This window comes from Benincasa hispida, chromosome 11 (assembly GCF_027475165.1).
Source record: "Benincasa hispida cultivar pf3 chromosome 11, pf3_genome.v1.1, whole genome shotgun sequence".
In the NCBI taxonomy this organism is placed as follows: domain Eukaryota; kingdom Viridiplantae; phylum Streptophyta; class Magnoliopsida; order Cucurbitales; family Cucurbitaceae; genus Benincasa; species Benincasa hispida.
Window position 1 is genome coordinate 38,836,296 of NC_143488.1, and position 12,810 is coordinate 38,849,105.

General features: G+C 32.3%; 1 pseudogene; it reads left to right on the forward strand.

The window, feature by feature from the left end:
• Window positions 1-10,884: 10,884 nt before the first annotated feature.
• LOC150032629 (agamous-like MADS-box protein AGL62) lies at window positions 10,885-12,127 on the forward strand (annotated as a pseudogene).
• Window positions 12,128-12,810: the final 683 nt, after the last annotated feature.

Here is a 12,810-nt window from a genome sequence, read left to right on the forward strand (position 1 = left end):
ATTCCATCTTACACATAATATATGACGGTGGAAATTAAAAATCTAGTACTATCGTAGTACATAATCTTTCCATTTAGTATTTAACACGTCATTACATAATTTAAGAATAAGAAAAAATAAAATCAATTTTACAGTTCAATTTTCATCAACACTTTTAATTTCATCAAACTAGATTCTAAACATAGATGAGTTTTTACTAGTTTATCCACTAATTTTAACCAAAAAAATGTAAAAAACACTATAACAATTTTTATCTGTTTCGATGTTTTTTTCCCGACGCATCAATTTTCATTGATATAAACTGGTTTTTCTCTATGTAATTTTGATTCGTCAGCCAAAATGAAGGATCTACATTTTTTTTACATATTTATGTCGACGCAACTAGGCAGTTATCTCGACGCACAACGCGTCGGTCAAAGTTTTTAAAAAATCTAATTTTCCTTTCCCCCCATATTTTCCTTCCCCTTTTTTCCTAATGCCTACTTTCTTTCCCTCTAGTTCCTTTCTCACTCCACTTTTCCACCATTTTCCTCCCACTCTGCCACATTTTTTTTCTTCCACCTCCTCCATTCACTTTTTTCTTTGCAAGCTTGGAGGTCCAGCGACTGCTCCTCCGATGTTGGCAGCTGTACACTCCTCTATCACTGACGCTGCGCCCTCCTCCAACTCTGGAGTTGCATGTTGTAAGTTTACCTATTGTGTTAACACAATGCTTTTTTTTTTTGTTGATTAACATTGATTTTTCTTGAAAAAAAACAACAAATTCAATAGTGGGTATTAGAGTGTCATTCACTAAAATAAAGATCTAATTCAAACTTCTAAATGGTACATTAGCTCATTTCCAACAATTTTTTCTCCTCCTTTTCAAATGTTATTTTCAAATGATTAAACTAAATGTATTAGAAAAGAAATGAAAGAAAAAAGGAACACACTTTTTACATTACATTAGTGAGTTTTAACTAAAGGTAGTAACTTGTAGTTGAATATACTCTTTTTTCTCTATCTGACTTATATTTGTAGCATCAATTTTAAACACTTATTTTGTAATTGTTGTTTTTTTTTTACAAATAGTTGAAAAAAAAATGGGATGAAAAGATTTGAACTACATGGATGATTAAAATTTTAACATTCCATTATTATGTGAATTTATGTTGATGGAAAAAATAGAAAGTAAGATTTACAAAGTTAGAGAGAGAAACTCAATTACTTATTTAACTAAATATAAAAGGGTGTGTTTTGGAACTCGCTAGAGTTCAAAAAGCTTGTAAAAAAAATATCGTATATAGAAAGCATGTCAAAAACTATTCTTATGAACATGGAGTTACAAGATGAGTTTCAATTGTTATCCATTTTCTTAGGGTAATACGTTTGTTATTCATATTTTTTAGGAAATTTTTAGGTTTCTTTATGTAAAACCCGAACCCTAATTACTTTAAGTAAGAGTAAGTAATGAGATGTCTCCTAATGAGTTAAATGAAGCCATGTTTTAGGAGGGTTTGAGGCTAGAAGTAAGGAGAAATAAGCTCTTGTGTAGCTAAGTGTAAACCCCGAATTCAAAGTGTCCTAAACAAGCATGTTTGGCTAAAGGAATATATATTAAATATCATATAAGTGAAAATCCATGTTATTTAAAGAAGTTGTAGAGAAAAGAAAAGGAAAACACAAAATAAGGAAGCTCACTTATTGGTTTGACACGTGGTGATTAATCCTTGAATTTGGGGGGCGGCAGGAAGATTAAAAGAGAAAAGGAACTTCAAAAGTTTGGTTTTGGAAATCTACATGAGCAAATTTAGTGAAATTGGTGCCATTTGAAAGCTGGGAGAATCTAGTTTTCAAAGTTGTCTTGCCAGAGAAAGATGGCAGGAGAAGAAGAATGGAAAGTGATGAAAATATAGAAGAGACCGAATCTCGAGTTAATCAGGGCCCGAGGTGAAGATTGTGAGCTCTGGGCCAAATATATAAGGAATTTGTGGCTGAATTTTTAAGGTACGAAAGTTACTTAATTCTAAACATGTTTGTAGAAGGAAGTTTCTACAAAAGACTTATGGATTTTGAGTTATGAATTTTTAAAATTGTAATAGAGAACCTGTGCATAAGCAGATAGCTGCTTGGGAAGAATAAGCAAATAGCTCACTGTGGAGATTATAGCGAGATTTTGTGAAGAGGATCTCACTCTGAAGGAGATCTCGTTAATTTTGTGAAGAGGATCTAACTAATGAAGGAAATCTTGCTAGAATTTGGGCTGGTATCGTTGGCATCGCTAGTAATGAGTTTCGTTGGTGTCGCTCATGGAGATCTCATTGGTGTCGCTCTAGGGGATCTCGCTGATCTCGCTCATGGGGATCTTGCTAGTAAGGCAGTATTTGATGATGAAAGTTCCATTAGTAAATGAACTATTTGAGGTATTTTGCTAAGAATTCTAAGTAGTTTAACCAGGAATTATATCCTTTCAGGCCAAGAAGAGATAGAAGAGGCGTATAACCCGTTAAGAGTCCATCGAACTGTGAGTGACTAATGATGAATTAATGTTTTAATGATTTAGAAACTATGGTTTCCTTGAAGTTATTTCTCATACTAAGTGTTGGAAACTATGATTTCTTTGAAGTTATTCTCATGCCAAGTGTTTAAATGAAGTGCCAAGCAACGTATTTGTGAAACTGTCTCTCATGCTAAGTAAAGCATGTCTTCCATGGAATTGATATGATTTAAATATGTTATCCTTTCCAAATACTTTCAGCATGTTTAAATAACTCCATTTTTATGATAAACTAGTTTGATGGATGAACTAGTATGATGATTTGAGCACCAAGCCTTAGTGTTCAACTAAATGTTTATGACTAGTTTTACTTAAAATGTGATACCAAATGACATTTGACAAGGTATCTGCCCAACTAGATACCAAAGGACATTTGAGAAGGTATCTGACCAACTTGGTAACGAAGGACAATTAAGAAGATACCGAACCAACTTGATACCAAAGGACATTTGAGAAGGTATCTTAGCAGCTCGATACTGAAGGACGTTTGAGAAGGCATCTGAGCAAAAGTACCTAAGGATACTGAAGGACAATGAGAAGGTATCCTATTCAAGAACCTAAGGATATTGAAGGACAATGAGAAGGTATCCTAGTCAAGTACCTGAGGATACTAAAGGACAATGAGAAGGTATCCTAGTCAGGTATATAAGGTATGACGATACTCAATTATAACCACGTGCACGTATATAATACGACGTCGAGGGATTGAGCAAAAGAGTTCTCCCCGACTGAGGTTGACGTTGAGGGTTAGATTTAGTAGTTCACTCTCAACTAAGGATAAAGGCAGTCGTATCTTCTCATAGACTAGAAGGATAGTTTGGAATTGCTAATGCTTATGAATGTTTATCAACGCATGATGTTACTAATATATGAGTTTTTTTCCAAGTATGTTTTCCATATCTAACACATGCTAATAGTTTTATAGGCTAATTCAACACAATTTAAGCCAACTTATTTTATAGAGTATGAAGCATGCGTTAGGGTTAAAACTAAGCTTGGTGTGCTATGTTTATATACCTAAGATTGCTAAGTACATGCGTTGATATTCCTAAACACAATGATGAGGGGTACTGAAGGTAAGAAAGGTATATGAATAAATGTACTTTAGGTGTTGACGGTACATAGAAACCTCCACGTACACGTGGGTTGTTTTGAAGGAGAGGCTACGTATGGATCTCCTAGGCCATACACCAGCAAAAGAAGGCTGAAATACGGGTTTCATGGCTGATAACAGATGTTGGGAGCTAGAACGATGTATGCTCGTTCTCAACTGGAGAATAATGATCTTTAATGGTGTTTAAGAGTGGTTATCAATGCTAATGATTTAAGGAAATTGCTTGAGATGACCATCGATATATTGAAAGAAATCGACATAGGAGTATCTCTTAGACATAGTTCAATGTGAACAGGTCGAAGTAGAGGTCTCATACAGCCATGTTTGGCGTTGGGAATTAGAGCAATGAATGTTCATTCTCAACTAAGATTTAGGTTTCAAATGCAATAGTTTTAAAGGTTTTATGTACACGTTTGCTTGGTATACTTTCGTTTCAGTATTATGATTCCAAGCTTTCAATTTTGAAAATGAGATTTATATTTTATTAAGTCAAGCCCACGTTTTCAAATGTTTTCTTTCAGGTAGCGGTCAGTTCCCAAAAGACTTTTCTACTACTGCTCTGCCACTCAAAGAAACAGGTTGAAGGAAGCGTAATCGAAGACCTGTATTAGTTAGTACACATGTTTCTGTCTAGTGACTAGTATTCTTGATAGGGATCACTAGGTTGTATTCTCTATGTAAAAACAATGCTATGAAACCCTGTAATGTAAATGTGTTAAGCTCTGTGTTATTATGTATGTATTCAGGGTTTGAATATTATTTTAAGGTAAGTTAGGCAGTAAGTGCCAGCAAAAGGGTTGATAACTGCTGCAGTCACCATTCCGTCCAGGTTAGGAGGGTAATCTGGTGTGGAGTGTGACACTTTAAGAGTCAAAGTATCATTTTAGTACTTTTTAAGAGTTTTTTATTTTGGCTTTGAGAGTGAAAGTGCCTCTTAGATACTATTTAGGAGCTTTTAAGTTAGTTTTGAGAGTCAGAGTGACTTACAGGAACTTCCTAGGTTTTTTTAGAGTCAAAGTGTCACTTAAACAAATTTTAGGAACTTTTTAGTTTGAGTTGGAGAGTGAAAGTGACACTTGGGAACTTTTTAGTTTGGGTTTGAGAATCAAAGTGACATTTAACCATTTTCAGATTATTTTAAGAGTTAAAGTGCTTTTCGACACTCCTTAGAAGCTTTTTTAGCTTGTTTTGAGAGTTAAAGTGACTTTTAGAAACTTTTTACGTTTTTTTTAGAGTCAAAGTTTCACTTAGGTACTAATAAATTTTAAATTTGTGTAGCAAAAAAAAGGAAACAAATAAGAAGAGTAAAAAAGGTCTCAATTTCAACCATTGTTGTGGGTCCCAATCCTTTTTAAGAGTGCAAAATGAAATAATATGTTCCAAATTCATTGTTGTTTTATTCATTATCAAATGATTTCTAGCTAATGATTGTTTTTATTGAACTGTAGACAACAAAAAATGGTGAAGATGTCGGCCCAGTGGATTTTTTTTACAAAAGTTACTTCTCAGAGAAGGATGAGTGGGTAAGCGAAGCCGCCAAAGATGCATATGTACGTTGTATTATATTATACATGTGTAAATTTATGTTAAATATGTGTGTTTTAGTGGATTTAATTAGGAACTTGTTACATTGTTATGCGACTATCCTGCACCTATGGTAGCCAATATAGATACTTTTTGTAACAACTCAAATTTGTACGTATACACTACAGGAAATTAAATGTCAAATGTTAAGCAGGACGAAATTTTATTTAAGGGGGTGGTAAATATAATACCCTAACCCTAATTTAGAAAGCAGGAAAACAAATAAAATATATAATTAAGAATGAAAAATATATAAATTTAATAGAAAAATCGGGTGGAAATTTAGAATTGAAAAAAAATAAAAAAATAAAAAAATTTACTAATTATTCAGAAATAATGAATAAGGGGGCAGAATCAGAGAGTGCGAGATACTCAGCGAGAAAAACCTGGAGAGAGCGAGATTGGAGAGAAATATTGGAGAGAAAATTGGAAACAGCAAGAGTGGAGAGAGCGAGATTCTCAGTGAGAGAAATCTGGAGAGAGCGAGATTGGAGAGAAAATTAGAGAGAGCGAGATTCTCAGCGAGAGAAACCTGGAGAGAGCGAGATTGGAGAGAAATATTGGAGAGAAAATTGGAGAGAGCGAGATTCTCAGCGAGAGAAACCTGGAGAGAGCGAGATTGGAGAGAAAACTGGGAGAGAGAAAAATTGGAGAGAAAAGATGGAGAGAAAGAAGGAGAGAGCCGCACTGGCGAAATTGGAGAGAAAATTGGAGAGAGCGAGAGTCTCAGCGAGAAAGTGGGAGAGAGCCAGAGCCATGAGAGTAAAACTAGCAAGAAAGCTGCAGAGAGCGAGAGCCACGAGAGCCAAACCAGCGAAAAAGCTGGAGAGAGCAAGATTATGAGAATAGAGAGAGCGAGATTTAGATAGAAGCATGGAGTATGTGTTGAATTAGGCCACGATCTCATAGATTATACATGGAGAACCCTAAAATTGAATACAAACAAAGATTGATGACGTAAGGGCAAACATTAGCCAAAATTAGGTGTCTTATTAAGAGAAATTCTTTATCCTAAGTAATTTTAAAGAATCCATTTGTAGGATGAGTTGTCACACAGAGAAGAGTTGAAAACGGCTATAAATAGGAGGCTTTGGGCTGGAAGTTAAACTCATTCTCAATCAAAACTCAGTAGTAAAAATCGTGTGGAAAGGGTGAAGTAATGCCCAAATTTCCTTCTGGTTCAAGAGGGAAAGCTCTACTGATTTAACCATAATGAATAATAAGGAATAACTAGGATCGCAGTCAAGGTAAGTAGTTTATCTCACCCTCTCTTTAAGTGTTTCATGGTAGTGTACCCTTAATATGTTGCATAATTATGTTATTGTTATGTTGCATTACATGTTTAAAATATGTTTATCGACAAGGGATCCCATGCATTATGTTTGTCCACAACGATGAAATAAGATTAAATTTTAATTAGATAAAGGTTATGTTTCTAGGGCTAGCAGGGCATGTATAGTTGCACCCCTCTAGATCCAATTCTATGTCAAGTTTATGCTAGGGACTAACAGGGTATGTATGGTTGCACCCCTCTAGTTCAATCTTACGTTTATGCTAATGGTTGATGTTGGATGCGACTTTGGCCCTACTGACTGCATGACCCGCTAATCATCAGATGGGTTAGTTTCCGCTTAAGTCCTCATCTTCCTACCAGGGCGGAGAAATTTACGTTAGAAGCATAACCGAAAATCACATGTTATTTTATGTTTTTGGTTCCAATCATATATTTTCAGGACATGTTGCATGTAATTGTGCATTTGGTCACTACTCTACGTGAGAACTACTTAACTAGGTATATTATATACTCATCCTATTTTACAAACTTTGTAGGTAAGAACACAACGTAGGTGGCAAAACTGGACGTCGCTCAAATGGCCAACCATCAAGTTCACTATTATAGGCATATGCATTTTTGTATCACTATGCTAATGTTTTATGGATCCTGGTGTTTTGTAAAATAAACTTTTTATATAGTTTTCTACCTAATTAATAAAATCTTAGATATTCATGTCGTAGTGGTCGGACCATAATATGTAAGGATCCGATCGTTACTTTTTTATTTCAACATTCTCTACATTTTATGTGTATTCAAGAAAGCTTGTAGTTTTGTAGAAATCTTTTTTTTTTTTTTTTTTTTTTTGCTACTTTGTAGGTTTCAAAAGAAAAATTATTTTAGCTTATTTAGGAGGGAGGGGTTCACAATGTGGGGAGGGGTTTCGAGACTTTTTAGGAACTTTCTTTTAGTTTATTTATAGCTTTCGAGAGATGGACTATATATTTTTAGGACTATTAAATTACTTATTTAGTCTCAAAAGTTGTATAAGTAGATTTACAACATGTTGTAGCATAGTAAAATGGTTGTTTGTAATGTTTACGTCGCGTTTGTAGCATAGTTTAGGCTTCTAGGACATTTTGAATGACGGTTTTAGTCTTGAAAGAAATTTAGGTGGATTTAGGAGGGAGGGGTTCACAACATGGGAGTGGTTCCGACACTTTTTAAGAACTTTCTTTTGGCTTATTTATAGCTTTCGAGAGATGGGCTATAGATTTTTAGGACTATTGAATTACTTATTTAGTCTTAAAAGTTGTATCAATGGGTTTACGACATGTTCGTAACATAATAAAACGGTTGTTTGTAATGTTTACGGCATGTTTGTACCATAGTTTAGGTTTCTAGGACATTTTAAATGATGGTTTTAGACTTGGAAGAAATTTAGGTAAATTTAGGAAGGAGGGGTTCACTACGTGGGGAGGGGTTCCAATACTTTTTAGGAACTTTCTTTTGGCTTAGTTATATCTTTTGAGAGATGGGCTATATAATTTTAGGACTATTTAATTACTTATTTAGTCTCAACAGTTGTATAAGTGGATTTACGACATGTTCCTAACATAGTAAAATGGTTGTTTGTAGTGTTTAAAACACGTTTGTAGCATAGTTTAGGCTTCAAGAACATTTTGAATGATGGGTCTAGTCTTGAAAGAAATTTAGGTGGATTTAGGAGGGAGGGATTCACTTCGACACTTTCTATGCATTTGTTGCTACTTTGTGGTTTTAATAGCATTTAGGTGGAGCTAGGACATGTTCGTAGTATTAGAGGGAGGAGGGGGTGAAATGTATATGTTGTAATTGTTTTTTAGATTATCTTGAAGCCTAATTATGCACTGAACTTTGTTCTTGGCTTATTTATAGGGATCTGAGAGTTGAGTTATATGCTTTTGACTATCGAATGACGGGTTTAGCCTTGAAAGAAATTTAGGTGGATTTAGGGGGGAGGGATCCACTCGCTTTCTATGCATTTGTTGTTACTTTGTAGGTTTAAATGTTGTTTACGTAGAATTAGGATACGTTCGTAGCTTAGGGGAGGATGTATATGTTGTTTTTAGATTATCTTGAAGCCTAATTGTGCAACTTAAAGGAACTCTATTCTTGCTTATTTATAGGAATCAGAGAGTTGAGTTACATGCTTTTAAGACTATCGAATGACGGGTTTAGTCTTGAAAGAAATTTAGGTGGATTTAGGGAGGAGAGATTCACTTCGATGTTTTCTATGCATTTGTTGCTACTTTGTAGGTTTAAATGGCATTTAAGTAGAACTAGGAAACATTCATAGCTTGGAACAGGGGATGTATATGTTATAATTGTGTTTTAGATTATTTTGAAGCCTAATTGTGCACTTTAAAGGAACTTTGTTCTTTGCTTATTTGTAGGGATCCGATAGTTGTAGAGGTTTAAAGGGCGTTTATGTATTTGTTTAAGTGGATTTACGACATGCTCGTAGCCTGGGGGGGGTTCATGTCTTAATTATAACTATTTTACTCACTTTTTAGATAGTTAAAATGGTTGTTTGTGGTGTCCATGTTTTAGTTATGAACATTCACGACTTATGTCTATGCAGAAATTTATAATCCGTGTATTGAATATTAGTCTTATTTTTAAATATATAAGCTTACTTTTGCTATATTTGTCCCCAATTGATTTGTTTTAAAATTAATTTTTGTTTGTACATAATTAAGTATTCATGAAATAAAAATTTGGTTCTTTGTTTGTTACAAAAAATATATAAAATTACAAACAACTTATGTGGATGCAAATAAACTTTGACAGAAATTTGTCTATTGAACTGAAAACTTTTGTTGTTTAAAAATATGCTTTTGCTGACGCAAATTGTATTTTGTTGGGAAAACACATATGCCAACGGAAACAATTGTTTTGCCAAAATTGGTATTTATGCCGACGAAAAAAGTTTTTGTCGAGAGACAGTTCTCCCGACATGGATACGACGTCAATTATGTCTATGCAAAAAAATGCGTTAACATAACCTATCCCGAACTTTTTTTTTTTTTTTTTTTTGCGTGAGAAAGGTGAAAATTTTTGTAGTGAATTTTCATACATTTTTTCTTTTAAAAAATACAATAGAACCAATTTGTGCACAAATTTAAGTTGAATCAACACACAAATTGACCATTAAATGCCTTTACCTGAACTCATAATTTTCAACAAAGATCTATCTTTAATTTCGTTTTCTCTTGAAATTTTACCAATTTTGTACGATATGCATATATTTTATGTGAGACTATTTTTATTTACCAATATTTCGATAAAAACCTTATTTAAAATATTTTTCAAGATTAATATTACCAAACTTATTTAGGTTTGATATCGAAGTTGATGAAAGTGAAACTTTAGAATCAAAATTGATGGTATCGAACAAGTGTAAAGTCAAATTGATTTGTTTCCCTAAAAAATTATCGCAATTTATTTATTAAAGTTTCCAACCAATTTTTATTTCAGAACAAATATACTAATTAGGAGTTATTCGGTAAAAATGTAACAAATTAATAATGTAAAATTGTTTAGATAATTGTTGACATATTTATACGATATCGGTTTTCTAATTTTCATGCATTAAGGAGACGAGATTTCCTAACTCCCAAATTGATCCATTGTAACTTATAATTTTCTAATTAATCATTATTAATAACTTCTAATTTTTTAATTAATAATGGATTTACTAGTTTTAACTTTTAAAACCTCAACGAAAATCCAACTAATCAATTATCAATTATCAGTTCGGTTCAAATTCAATTCTGAAAACTGAATTTAAAACCGAACCAAACTGTTTTTAACAAATATATATATATATATATATATATTTAAAAAAAAGATTAAAACCGAAATTAAAACCCAACTGTTTTCAATTTAAAGAACAAAATCGAATTTAAAATCGAATCGAAACAAACCGCTTTCTAATTGAAAAAATATAATATGGATTTTTTAACAATACCAAAATTGAATTTAAAACCAAACCGAATCCTATATATGTTGTTCGGTTCGGAGCGATTCAGTTTCATATTATAACATTAAATTTGTATCCACTATACCATTAAATTTGAATGTTTTCTTTTTCTTATTAAGAATTTTAAAAAAGCATTAGTTGAGCAATTTATTAACACTAATTAATTTGTCAAAACTCTTTGACAATTAAATTATTTATTTTGTACATCGCACCACATACCCAAATTCTTGTATAAATATATTCACTCACAACATACTCATCATTCTAAAACAAACAACATCTTTCTTTTTTACATTTTTCACACCATTTTTCTCCCTTCTCTTCACTTTCTCTTTAATAATTTTCCAAAGATCATGAGAAAGAGTAGAGGAAGGCAAAAGGTGGAGATAGTGAAGAGGACAAATGAGAGCAACCTTCAAGTCACCTTCTCAAAGCGTCGGTCTGGCCTCTTCAAAAAAGCTAGTGAGCTTTGCACAGTCTGCAGCACTGAGATTGCCATTATCGTCTTTTCAACTGGGAAGAAGGTCTTCTCCTTTGGCCACCCTTAAGTTGAAACCCTCATTGAGAGATTTGTGACTCGAAATCCTCCACCAAGCTCTAGTACGCTGCAGCTAATTGAAGCTCATCAGAATGTCAATGTTCGAGAATTAAACACATAACTTACTCAAGTGTTGAACCGAGTAGAAATGGAGTGGAAGCACGGTGAAGAGTTGAACAAACTGCGGAAGGAAAATCAGGTATTATGGAACCTCCATTTGATAACTATTTTATGTTTTATTTATTTGTTTTTAAACTAAATCGTTTTCAAAATTCAAAAGCTTTTAAACCTCATTTGATAACTATTTGATCTTTGAAATTTGTATTCGTTTTCTCCTAATTTGTTTATAACGGTTTCATTATTTTCAAAGAATCATTTCAATCCTTAATAAATTTTAAAAAGAAATAAATGAGAAGTTTTTCAAAACATTAGTAAAAAATAGGTAACAAAAGAAAAAAAAATCAAGTATAGAAGTAAACTTTGTAAGTTTAATTTTCAAAATCAAATATCAAAAAGTTTTTTAAAATTTTTTTAAATATGGTGAAAATGATCATGGAAAAAAAAATTAAAGCAAACAAGAATAATTTTTGAAAAATCGAAATCCTTATCAAACAAAACAACTCCAACCTCAAAATCTATGCAATATTCTAACATATAATATTCCTATTAAATTACTATTAAATTCAGAAGTATAAGTAAATAAATTATAAAAAATCAATAAGTAAATAAATTATAAACAATCACATATTTAATATTTTGTATATATAGGCACAATGTTGGTAGGAACTTCCCATAGGAGAAATGGAAATGAATCAATTAGAACAACTCAAAACATCCTTGGATGAGTTAAAGAAGAATGTAACACAACAAGCTGATCAGATTTTGATTCAGACTTCTAATGGCAATCTGCCACTGTAGTTCTTCCTAACTCCAACTCCGAACCGACACCGATAAATTCTAACCAACAAGCTGGCCTTTTTGTCGTCGTTCTGAAGAACATCATCTCCCATCTTCCCTACAATAACTATGGTTCCTATACACCATGTGGTTTCTTTTGAACCTAAGGAAGAAGAAATTCAATTTAGCTTAATTAAGCTAAATTAGAATCTACGTGTTCTCAGTTTACCGAGTGTTAAACTAAAATTATTTTTCATCAGTTTGATGATTATATCAAAAGAAATATGATCAATCATAAAACTGAACTTCTCTCATTATTTTTTAAATGTCAAAACAGATTAATAATCTAAAAATGTTTAGATAATGGTTGGCATATTTGTAGCATTTTTATTTTCTATTTTTCATGCATTAAGTGAAAAGAGATTTCAGTTGTTAAACAAGTGGCGAATTAGATGAGTATTCTGATTGCTTGTGATGCTGTTAAAAAAAATGTAGACGATAAAGGGAGATTTTGTAGAATAATAGTGAGAATTTTATAATGATTGATTGACTAAAATTTTGGTGTGATAACTATTTAGTTTTTTAAAATTAAGTTTATAATGTTACTTTTATCTATGAATTTCATTGTTTTGTTATTCAATTTTAATTTTTAACAAATTGTTATTGTTTTAGAATTTGAATAAAGATTTAAGTGGTTTTCCAAGAACAAAAATTTAGGAAAAAATATATATATATATTTTAAAATAGAAAATTATTAATAAAATTATTACCAAATGAGGTTTAAGCATTTACACATAATGTTTTTTTTTTTAATGTATGTAGAGTCGGTTCACACTCATCATGA